The sequence below is a fragment of the Papio anubis genome, chromosome 12 (genome assembly GCF_008728515.1).
Source record: "Papio anubis isolate 15944 chromosome 12, Panubis1.0, whole genome shotgun sequence".
NCBI classification, from domain to species: Eukaryota; Metazoa; Chordata; class Mammalia; order Primates; family Cercopithecidae; genus Papio; species Papio anubis.
Window position 1 is genome coordinate 8919894 of NC_044987.1, and position 12423 is coordinate 8932316.

The following is a 12423-nucleotide window of genomic DNA, read 5'->3' on the forward strand; positions in this document are numbered from 1 at the left end:
AGGGTGGTTACCAGGGGCTAGAGAGGGAGGGAAAAGGGGGAGTTGTTTCATGGATATAGAATTGCAGTTTTGGAAGAGAAAAAGTGCTGGAGATGGGGTCCACAACAATGTGAATATACTTAACATGACCGAACTGTACACCTGAAAATGGGTAAGATTGTACATTTTGTGTTATGTGCATTTTACCATGATTTTTTTAAAAAGAATAAATTAGAGGGATTTGCACAATGTTTTGTTAGGTGAGAAAAGCAATCTGCAGAGAAATCTATGTGGTATTTGTAAAATAAATGACGATAAAGGTAAATAAACGCCTGCTGGGTAATCCAGACCTGCCTGGCCGCGCCCTGAGTCTTCCAACTCCAGAGCACTCTCTAGGCTGGTCCAGGCCTAGGGCTCCGGGCAGGGGCTGGTGTTGAACTAAGCTTACTGGCTTTGCCAGCCCTAGGTAGCAAAGCACCCTTTAAACAAACTTCTGCCCTGGTGTTCTCCATCTCGACTCTCTTCCCCCAAACACTAGGCCCCCACAGGTTCTGGCACAGCCAGCCAAGTCCCACAGCTGTTTCTAATATTCTGCACAAACTTTATTGAAATGAGAAGCCCCGTTTATCATCCTTCAGGCCCCTGCTCCTCCTGATTAGGTACAGATGACCTGACAGTCAGTGGGGCCTGAGCCAGCAATCAAAGAGGAGATTGTTCTGAGCCAGGAGGTGAGAGGGGCAGAGGCCTGGGAAGCCAAGCGGGGTCCAAGGAGACTTGGGCCAGCCAGGAGGAGATGGGGGAGATTCTCAAGCTGGGGGAAGGAAGGGAGGGCAGAGCTGAGTAAATTCTTCAAGGACCCCTGGTTTGCTCATCTTCTGTGGCCGTATATTCTCTCTGGCCTCTGAGCCTCCTTTAAAAGGCTTAAATTCTATACCAGAAACATCTCCCCATCTCCAGTCTCCAAACTCAGCCCCCGTTTTGCTTTACTTTCATCTCTCAACAATACCAGGAAACCTCTCTGGATGTAATAAAAAGAAAGGGCACCTCTCTAGCCTAGGCCTCTCCACAATGCTACTCTTCCTAGAGCTACAGAATCAAAACTCAAATACTGAAAACAACCTAGAAATCACCTAAGTGTCAATCCTACAGCTCCCTCTACAGCAGCCCTGACCAATGGCTCTTCCAGTCTATGCCTGAGCATTCTAAACTGTGCTGTCCAATATGGTAGCCTCTAGCCACATGTGGCTATTTAAAATCAAATTAAAATTTCATTTTTTTGGTCACACTAGCCACGTTTAAAGTGCTCAATGCATGTGTTAGATGATGTATCAAGAAATATGAAGGGTTACATATTTACCACAGTTGCAAACTAACAAGTTAGTCTGACCATTTCATGGATGCTGGCAGAAGACGTGAGACTCCTGGGTCAGAGACAAAGAACTTTATTATTTATAGCAATATCAGTAACCAGAGTATCAGCATTTTCTTGCTCTAGTTTCCTGAGCTCCAATTCCCACAGGGCAACATGAATGAGGCCCAATGCTACCCACACATACAGTGGGTTGCCATACAAGAAAGGAACTCTGAGTTTAGGAAACCTGGTTCTTTTGCAATGTGCAGTGAGCATCTGCCCTTTGTGCTGGAGGAAGACATTGTCTTCCAAGACTGCTGGTTACATATTAGCACAAAAATCCTTGAAAGGTGTCCAGAACAAAGGCAGTGCCTCTGCTTACAAAATGTGTAAAAATGCGGCCGGGCGTGGTGGCTCACGCTTGTAGGGCCAGCACTTTGGGAGGCCGAAGAGGGCAGATCATTTGAGGTCAGGAGTTCAAGACCAGCCTGACCAACATGGTGAAACCTCGTCTCTACCAAAAATACAAAAATCAGCTGGGCATGGTGGCCTGGGCCTGTAATCCCAGCTATTCGGAAAGCTGAGGCAGGAGAATTGCTTGAACCCAGGAAGTGAAGCCAAGATTGTGCCACTGCACTCCAGCCTATGTGACAGAGTGAGACTCTGCCTAAAAAAATATAAAAAATGTGTAGAAATGCACGAGACCCATGGGGAATTGTCTCCCAACACAGTGTGGATATGAAACATTGCCATCATTGCAGAAAGTTCTGCCGGACAGCAGTGCTCTAGGGAATGTGGAACTCACTTATTTGCTAGGTCCTTTCCACCATTTCTGAATCCTGGCCTGAGTAGTTACAGCAAAATAAGCAAGCACTGCCACTTTGTTACGGGAAAGAGGTCTTGATCCAGACCCCAAGAGAGGGTTCTTGGATCTCACGCAAGAAAGAAAAGCAAAGTGCAAAGCAAAAGCAAGTTTATTTAAAAAGCAAGAAGTAAAAGAATGACTACTCCACAGACAGAGCAGCCTGAGGGCTGCTGGTTGCCCATTTTTATGATGATTTCTTGATAATATGCTAAACAAGGGGTGGATTATTCATGCCTCCCCTTTTTAGACCATACAGGGTAACTTCTTGACGTTGCCATGGCATTTGTAAACTGTCATGGTGCTGATGGGAGTGTAGCAGTGAGGACGACCAGAGGTCACTCTTGTGGCCATCTTGGTGTTGGTGTGTTTTGGCCAACTTCTTTACTGCAATCTGTTTTATCAGGTCTTTATGACCTGTATCTTGTGGCGACCTCCTATCTCATCCTGTGACTTAGAATGCGTTAACCATCTGGGAATGAAGCCCCGTAGGTCTCAGCCTCATTTTACCCAGCTCCTATTTGAGGCAGAGTTGCTGTGGTTCAAACACCTCTGACAGCTTTGCATGCTCATGTGTAAATTTCAAGGTGTTTTCCTTGACGCAGATGTTCATCACATTATAATCACTGTCTTTCCGAACTCAGCCATGAAAGGCTGAGTCTGATTTCATGTGCTCTGTCCTCATAATGACACTGTGAGAAGAGGAGGTCAGAGTAATCCAGGAGGGGCAAATGGTTCTGGCAAAGGCCAGAGGTGGGGTGAGCAGGGTGTGGCTGGAGGGTCTGGGAGGCGCACAGGTGAAATGACCAGGACACTCTTAAGTGGTCACTCTAGCAAAGCGGCTCCCAACCTTAACAGGCATCAGGGTCAGAGAAGAGTTTGAGGGAGAGATTGCTGAGCCCCACCCCGAGAGCTTCCGATTCACAGGTCTGTGGTGGGGCCTGAGAATCTGCATTTCTAAGACGTTCACAGGTGCTGCTGCGTTGCTGCCGCTGATCTGGGGACCACATCGTGGGAACTGCTGCTCTAGTGTGAGAGATGCACTTTGGGCAGCATGCTAGTGACACGTGGATGGACGATTCTTTTATTTGTTTTAATGCATATTGGAAAAATGCAACTAGCACATCAAACTATATTTTAAACAATGAGTAGATTTAAGAATATATTTATATTTTTATATAAACATATTTTTTATATTTTTAAGCAATGAGTAGATTTAAGAATATATTTACATATACATGTAGTGGTATGTAGTATGAAGATTGGCAAAGATGGTGATGGTGCTACGGGAATGATTGAGGTTTGGGCAGTACTGATGCAGGAAAGGGCCAAGAATGGGATTCAGACAGGCCCCAGTCAAATTCTACTTCCACTGTGTGACGGCAGATCCAGCTTCGCAGCTTTCCTGTTTATAAAATGGCATTACTACATTTCCATGAATGTTTTTCAGGATGTGTGAGGATCAACTAACTAACAACTGACTAGCTCCTTCCTTTCCATCCTTCCCCAGGAGGAAGGCACAGTCCCTTCCCTTGGACTATTCTCATTCTAGGCAACAGGCTCTGTCACCTTTAAATGCCAAGAAATTGTGAGGGGCTATGGGAATCCCAGGTCCCCACCCTTAAAACAGAAACCACCCCTCCCTCTGGCTGAAGCCTGAGGATTCTGGAAGGGGAAGCAGGCTTGGGCTGGGGAGCAGAGGGTCCCGCAACCGTCCCCGGGATGGGCAGGCACAGACCCTGGGCCCCCAGCTTGTCTACCTCCCCGGGCTCAGGCTGCACAGTGCAGTCCTGTGGGGCAGCAGTGCCTTTTCTAATCTTGCTGCCTTAGGTTAATACCAAAGCTGCTTGGCGAATCCTGAGCCCGTGCCCGTGTGAGGTGGGTGGACTTGGGTCTGGCCTAGAGAATCCATCCAGGACTGAATCCATGTTCCTTTTTCAGGGGCAGTAGGCCCCGTCACAGGGCCTAGTCTCAATGGTAGTGGGACAGCAGCAAAGAAAACAAATGACTTAACAAGGAAAATTAAAATATTCTTGGGATCATCAGCATGGAGAAACTTCTCTGGAGGCGCCCTCCAGAAAGCTCAAACTCCAAGCAACTGGTCTTGCTCCAGTCCAAAGGACTACTAATGGGAGGGGTGACGATGGGAGACAGGCAGCGTTTTAAGTGAACCCCTAAATCCATGATTTTGGTGGAGCCCTGTAAACTCTAGTGGTGTTTCCATCACACCATTCATTCCACAGGGCTTTCTGCTCCCTGCCCTCCTCATTTTAATGATCTCAGACAGACATAAAAACGGCTGAGCTCAGCATAAGTGACTGAGACATGAACATTGCCTCAGGGTCCCCGTGGACCCCAGCTGGGTACCATGCCGCCCTAGGTTCTACTTTGACAGGATAAAGTGAACTCATATATTCGGTTGTTTTAAGTGAGCTAACGCTAGGCAGTGCCAGAGGACGAAGACATAAATCTTTCCTAGAGCCCAGAGTCACGGCCAAACAGCTTGGAGAAAACTTTCTGCTTGTTCAAGATGGTTTTTCCTCCCCTCTAAAAATGAGGAGAGGAAAAGTACTAAAAAATCTAAGGGGCTAGGGGGAGGGTGTTAGCAGATTCTGGGAATGACAAACTTGTCAACGCTTTGGCCTCATAAAAATTCTTTTAGTAAGAAAGGCAAACTTTTAAATTGATTTTTCTTACTGCTCTTAGTGGGTGCCGAGGGTGTCACTGGTCACCTGGTCTGCCTGTGTGTTGGCCCTGGCTGGGGAATGAAGGCTTTTCTTATATCTCTGCAGGTTGCATTTACATCAGAGGTGGGACAGCTTGTTACATATCACCCTCGGCTGTGATCATAGCCTCAGATGCTTCTCAACTGGAGCAAACTCAAGCAAGCTGTTTGAAAACATTTTGAAAACCTCCCAGCCAGAAGGAAACCTTGTTCTAGCAGTACAGAGCAGCTCGAGGAAGAGGCAGTGAGTGGTGTGCCCCACATGGCCTCTGTGTGGCTTGAAATGAACTCCTTTTTTCCCATTTGCTGATTTTCTTTGCAGTTTTTATTCTTTGTAAACACTTTATAGCAACAAACACGTGAAAGAAAGTCACCCACACTCTTATCAGCCCTATAATTTGTCAAATGGCTTTGTGTTTCTAAGTTTCTTGCCTATACACATACCTTTTATTTTTATTTTTTTATTTTCTGAGACCGAGTCTCACTCTGTTGCCCAAGTTGGAGTGCAGTGGCGTGATCTTGGCTCACTGCAACTTCCGTCTCCCTGGATCAAGCAATTCTCGTGCCTCAGCCTCCCGAGTAGATGGGACCACCACGCCCAGCTAATTTTTGTATTTTTAGCAGACAAGGGTTTGCATCACGTTGGCCAGGGTGGTCTTGAACTCCTGACCTCTGGTGATCCACCTGACTCGGCCTCCCAAAGTGCTGGGGTTACAGGCATGAGCCACTGCACCTGGCCTGTACACATAGCTTTAAAGCATAACTGTGACCAGGATTCTAGCACCGCCTAACCCCACTCTCCTTTTTTTCAGCCAAGAATCCTCACCTAGATCCGTGATCTAAAACTTTGCTACTCAAAGTGTGGTCTGGAAACTAGTGGCAGCACCACCCCAGACCTACTAAGCCAGAAATCTGCAGGTGAACGAGATCCCCAGTGGAGCATATTTATGTTAAAGTTTGAGATAGAGTGCTCTAAAACAGAGATCCCCAACCTTTCTGGCACCAGGGACTGGTTTTGTGGGAGACAATTTTTCCATGGACAGGGGTGTGGGGGGAATGGGTTTGGGATGATTCAGGTGCATTACATTTATTGTGCACTTTAATTTCTATTATTACATTGTAATATAGAATGAAATAATTATACAGCTCATCATAATGTAGACTCAGTGGGAGCCCTGAGCAACTAGATGGTCCTATCTTGGTGATGGGAGACAGCAACAGATCATCAGCATTAGATTCTCATAAGGAGCACGCAACTCAGATCCCTTGCACGCGCAGTTCACGATAGGGTTTTGTGCTCCTATAGGAATCGAATGGCGCTGCTGATCTGACAGGAGGCAGAGCTCAAGTGGTAATGTGAGTGATGGGGAGCGGCTGTAAATACAGACGAAGCTTCGCTCGCTCACCTGCCACAAACCTCCTGCTGGGCAGCCCAGTACCGGCCAGTGACCCGGGGGTTGGGAACCCCTGCTGTAAAACACATTAGCTAAGACAAAACTCTACCACAAATTGGGGTTACACAATGTCCTCCTTCCCTCCCTCTTCCCATAGTTGTGGAACATCTGGGGAGTGCTAGGAACTGGGTTGGGTGCTGGGCCTGACAGAGAGCCAGGTCCATTACAAATGGTCTCTACCTTCAAGCCATTTAGGCCTGTCAGAGGCTGAAGCATGATAGCACCGTGGTGTCAGGGAGGAATAGGACTGAACAGCTGGAAGAATCCTGGGGAGGTGGGGCCAGGGCAGGCGATGTGGCTTTGTCCATGGCCACAGAGCAGGTTCACGGGCAGGCAGGACTCGAGCCTAAGCTTCCTCCTGTCAAGTGCACTCGCTCTTGGCTGGCAGAATTCGGACCCTTGGCAGAGAAGTTGGCATGTGGGGATGCACAGAAATGAAATGCCCGAGGTTGCTGCCAGGTCCTCCTCCATCAGGCAAGCCCCTGGAGACCACCTCAGCACCCAGCCTCCCTGCCTCTCCCCTCGGCTAGCACAGCCTGGAGAGCGCCTCAGCACCCAGCCTCCCTGCCTCTCCCCTCGGCTAGCACAGCCTGGAGACCGCCTCAGCACCCACCCTCCCTGCCTCTCCCCTCGGCTAGCACAGCCTGGGAACCCGCCTCAGCGCCCAGCCTCCTGCCTCTCCCTCAGCTAGCACAGCCTGGGAGTCACCTCAGCACCCACCCTCCTGCCTCTCCCCTCGGCTGGCAGCCTCTTGCTCAGGCGTCTAAGAACTGTCCTATCTCCTGACCTTTTTGAGACAAGGAAGATCCAGCATGTGATTCAAAACTGTAAAGAAATCTGTTCTCCACAATGTGCGTACTAGACCATTACTCCTTACTTGAAATGGTGCCTCAAATGTCAAAATATGGAGGGCTTTTGGAAATTGGATTCGTGGTCTGAAACTAATCTTGAGGAATAAACTGGTAATGACATTTTTTCAAATATGAGAGATAATGAAAACAGCCAGGAGGGGGAGCAAGTCCTTAAAACAAAACACATTGTGTAACAATAATACACAAAACTGTGGTGTTGGCCCAAGAATAAACTGGAATTAAGTAGATACCCAGAATCTTGTTTTATGTGTTTTGAGGTATGTAGAAATTTAATATGATAAGGGAGATATAAGAATAGGAAATAGAGGTTTCTCAGTGATATACCTCACACCAGAACAAATTACAGATGGACTAAAGCTGAGTATCTTTTTAAAGATAAAAATCACAATAACTAAAAATAAAATTAAACATATTTTCTAGAGCAGTGCTAATATTCTAGAACCAGTAGAGAATCAATTATTAATATATTTCATTACAAAAAATTAAATAATTTTGTGTGAAACAACTATAACACATTTTAAAATGCAGTCAGACTGAGACAGACAATATGTTGTCAGTAAAATAGAAGGTTAATGTCTTTATTTTATTTGGAAAAATAAATTCACACATATATTTCACACAACTGGACAAAGAAAACATTAACATCTCACAAGATAAAAGGGCAAAGAACACTACAGATTCTTTTCAAATGATGAACCACTTTAAAAAATACAATCTTGTTTGTTTGAAGAGAAACACAAACCAAAAAAGTTACCAAGCAATTTTAAAATGAAAATATCCCTTGCTGGTCAAGGTGAGGTGAATTTGGTGTGAAACTATATATTAGTACAGCCACAGTCTATTGAATGCAATGTAGCCCTAACAGAATCTGTTAAAATGCTTCTAGTTTTTGACCTGGTACTTGCACTTAATGTCTCTAATCTTAAGAAATAATTCGGAATATCGGGCGAGAAGGTATTTGCTGCAGTATGATTTATAATTTAAGCTTTGGAAAAATGGACATCCCATAAATGTTCGACAAAGACAGCTACATGCATATTAATCCCAAAGACTGTGTGGCAACATGAAAAAAAACACTTGAATGTTTCAACTAAAAAGATACAACACTATAATTAACCACAAATGTTTATATTAAAGTGAACAGGACTGTATCAAGCTGATAATTTTTATGATAAAGTCATTAGATTTTTGATATTTTGCTCTACTTTGTTTGCTGTTTCATTGCTTTTACAATGTGAACATTACATTAAAAATAATCCACATTCAGCATAAGCTTGATATAAAGAGATGGTCACATGGGGAAGGAACCAATGCATCTGAAAACTAAGACAGGGTGCAATTAGAAGTTAATCACCCCATTTTCATTTGTGGAAAACAATCTTCTTTTGTGCAAAGCTTCTCTGACTCATGTTCCTCCACCTGTGTAGCTATTCTGTGTAGGGTCATGGAAACATGGTATCTTAGAATGGACAGAGTCTCTGAGATCATTTTATTCCAACTCCTGGTAATTCAAGAACCAGAACTACAGCATCTGTTACAAGTAACTATTCATCTTGATTGATTGAATGCTTTCAGGAATGGGGAGTTCACCACCTCACAAAGCAGCCTGCTCAGTCTGTGCCTTCTAAATCATGCCTGAGGCCATTATACATGACTATATTCAGAGGAATGTAACCGAAAGCAGAGATTTCAAGCCATGATCACAAACTAAGGAACTGGAGTGAGGCAGTACCATTCTTTCTAGCAACAGAAAAATATTAAGCTCAAAATAGGAGACCACCCTCATTTATGAAAATTATATTCTAGAAACTGGAATAGAGAAACCCATGGTTATTCTACTGAATATAAATAATTACTGGCAAAGGTTAATTCCCAAAGAAAAATGCTACAGATAGTTGTCATGCTTCTCTAGAGACTTATTAAAACTTTCAGTTCTTCTGAATACAAGAGGGAGAGAGCCCCTCTTCAGAGCTCATTTTTATTGTATCAGAGCCTCTGGCTCTTTCTAACCTCAGCAGAAGTGGAAGTCTGATAAACTGGTAAAGGAGGGCCAGGCAGTTCCAGACATGGGCTCGTGGGACCCGCTGTGGGTTTGCCAAACACAGTGGGACATCTCTTAGGCAAGAATCATCCCAGTTCAGGTGTGTTTTCTGTATTTCGCTAGAAGAATCTAAAAGTTTAATGTTTAAAGGGAGATGGAAAATCCACATTAAAAATGGAGAATGGTGCTTCAGCCCCACCCACATTTAAAACTGATAGTTTGCAAAGCAGTAAGAGAAATCAGCCAATGGCTCAAACAGCATCTCTCCTGGCAGACACCAGGCAACACAGTGAGGGGCAGCGAAGGAGGGCGTGGGAAGTCCAGGCCCATCCTTCTGAGGGACCCAGGTGGCACAGGAAGGTGGCAAGGGATAAGGCAGAACGTCGAGAGTGAAAACATCAACCTGGGGATGTGAGCAGCAGAACAGGAAGAGGAGTCAGCAGACAGAAATGAGGAGAGGCTGGGCGCAGTGACATACGCCTGTAATCTCAGCACTTTGGGAAGCCAAGGCGTGTGGATCATCTGAGGTCAGGAGTTTGAGACCAGCCTGACCAATACGGTGAAACCCCATCTCTACTAAAAAACATACAAAAATAAGCCAGGCGTAGTGGCATGTGCCTGTAGCCCCAGCTACTCTGGAGGCTGAGACAGGAGAATTGCTTGAATCGGGGAGGCAGAGGTTGCGGTGCCGAGATCATGCCACCACACTCCAGCCTGGGCAACACAGTGAGACTCCATCTCAAAAAAAAAAAAGAAAAAAAAAAAAAAAAGAGGGAGAGAGAAGGGAAAAACGTCAAATTCTCTCAGCCACGGATTAGTGAAAGTATAGAAAATGTTGGGGTTGAGTGCCTCTTGGATTCTTTCTAGAGCAAAAAGTTGGATTCCCTGTAGCATAGAACAAGACTGATGATTTCATAGTTTGTGGGTTAATATGATATGAGGGTCTTGGATATACATCATTATTCCCCAGAAGTAATGGAGAGTTGAAGTGAGAGGGTTAGGATTGAAGCAGATCTGACCTTTCTGTTACTCCCTTGGGAAAAGCAGTATGTGCCAGACGGCTGGGCTCCTGAAGACCCTCCTGCAAGGCTGAGCATGATGGGCTGTCTGTACAATGTGGGTGAGAACAGAGTAATGCCCCCTGGTTCAGAGAGCAAAGTGCAGGCCCATCCCAACAGCTGGACTGCTCTGCATGGGTTCTCTTTCTAATCTAGGTCCTGACTTGAATCAAAGGGATGGAGACTGAGCCTCTCAGAGGACCAGGAACCAAGCCAAGGCTTGACAAAACCAGCCTGTCTCTCTGGTGTCTGGAAAGGTACTGCTCATCATCCACCGCCCCCATCACTCCTCTAAGATTTTCCACTGTTGGTCATATGTGCAGAGACTGCCAGCAGCTTTCATGGTGACCGAGCTTTGCTGAGGAGGATCAACACTTTCTCATGACCAAAAGCAATAATGTCTCTTGAGAAGCAGCTGTCACACATCCTACCAGACTATGACCAATTCATTTGCCTTTCCTATTATTAATGGTTGCCTTAGATCCAGCACCTAACATCATAGCAGCCGTGTTCCAGGCGAGGTGTTCACTCACCCACTGGAAATCACAGTCCTGCTCTACGTAATCATGAATTTCACTATGCTAACAGTATTAAGCTGGCCAAGATCAACTTAATGGATTTGGTTTAGTCTTTGGTGCCAAGAAATATACAGCTGATTAACCCAGCTCACAGTTGCACTGAAATCACCTGGTATTTCCTTGCCTCTTTATCTACTTTGTCCTCAGGCAGGCATTGAGAGAGATGACCTTGGCCAAGCCATGCAGGAAGACGGGAAAATTGCTTACAGCTCTGACAAGGAACTGCACCCTGCAGAAAACAGCCTTTGGATTGTTGACTCACCAAACTAGCCAGTTCGTGTTAATGCAGCTGTGATACAGGATGGCTTTGCTGCCTCCTAGGTGGCGAGACAAAGGGATGCAAGGAGGGCGCAAAGGGGAACGCAGGAAAATGCCCAATGCATGCAGACCCGTGGGAACAGCTGCCAAACAGAAATCACTGAGGACACTCGTGAGGGTAAATGGCGGAGATCTTACCAGAGTTTGAACTGGAAAGGGAAGTGGTGAAGTTTTATTTAGGACACCCCAAGGCTGAGCTGAGCATGGTGGAAAGTCCAAATCGATTCTCAAATAGTAAGAGAACAAAGTATCTGGATACACTTACCATGCTCATTCATCCTGTGCCATATAATTGGGGTTCAAAACTACGATGGAAAACCTCAAAAAAAATTATTAGTGAATGAGGAAGTGGCAAAAGAAAAAAAATTTACTCAACAAAGACAAAAGTTCCTTGGGCGCCTAGGATGCACTGGCACTGTGTTAGGGGTATTGAGTGGACAAGAGTGATCACCAGCTTCCAGTCCAGAGAGGAGGGCAGATGTAGGATAAGGAGAACCAGGATGGACACCGAGCAGCAGGCGTTCCACGTCTTACCTGTTTTGTCCCCGAGGGCCTTTCTGCCTGAGGGTCTCCCCCTGAGACGGCCGTCATCAGTACCACTGCTCTACCTGTGCTTGCGGCTCCCTTATGGAAGCGGGTATTTCTGAGCTCTGCCCTCGGAGAGTCTGGTTTCATCTGCATGGGGAAGGAAATCTGTATTTTGTTCCCCAGGCTCTCCGGGTAATGATGATGAGCTGTGTCTGGAACACTTCCTCTCATAGACTCAGGTTAGAAAGTTGCTGGGAAGTCCACGCTGAGAAGGCACAGCCGAATACACCCTGCTCTCCTTAGTAGATCCTGAGTGTCCTCTCCTCTTGAAGCTGGCCTAGATGGTACTAGGGTCCCTCCTCTGTGCTACACTAGTGACCTGGGCCCGCTTGCTTTTGCACAGTCTGCTATCATGCTGGCTTATTCTAGGTCTCTGCCATTAGGCTCTGAATTCCAACATGGCTGTTGTATCTCACTCACCTCCTTTCCCCTGGTGTTTAGCATAAAGGGTACACAATAAATATCTGTTGCTAAATGAGGCAGCGTTTTTTTTCTTTTTTTGACACAGAATCTTACTCTGTCGCCCAGGCTGGAGTGCAGTGGCATGATCTCGGCTCACTGCAACCTCGGCCTCCCAGGTTCAAGGATTCTCCTGCC

The 12423-nt window shown here is 45.9% G+C and overlaps 1 long non-coding RNA gene across 1 annotated transcript; it reads right to left on the bottom strand.

Moving 5' to 3' along the window:
• Positions 1 to 7791: 7791 nt before the first annotated feature.
• Positions 7792 to 12370, bottom strand: LOC108582077. The gene is made up of 2 exons (XR_001895264.3): positions 11773 to 12370; positions 7792 to 9413 (listed from the first exon to the last, which is right to left on the bottom strand). It is a non-coding gene; the product is annotated as an uncharacterized LOC108582077 (long non-coding RNA).
• Between the last annotated feature and the right edge of the window lie 53 nt (positions 12371 to 12423).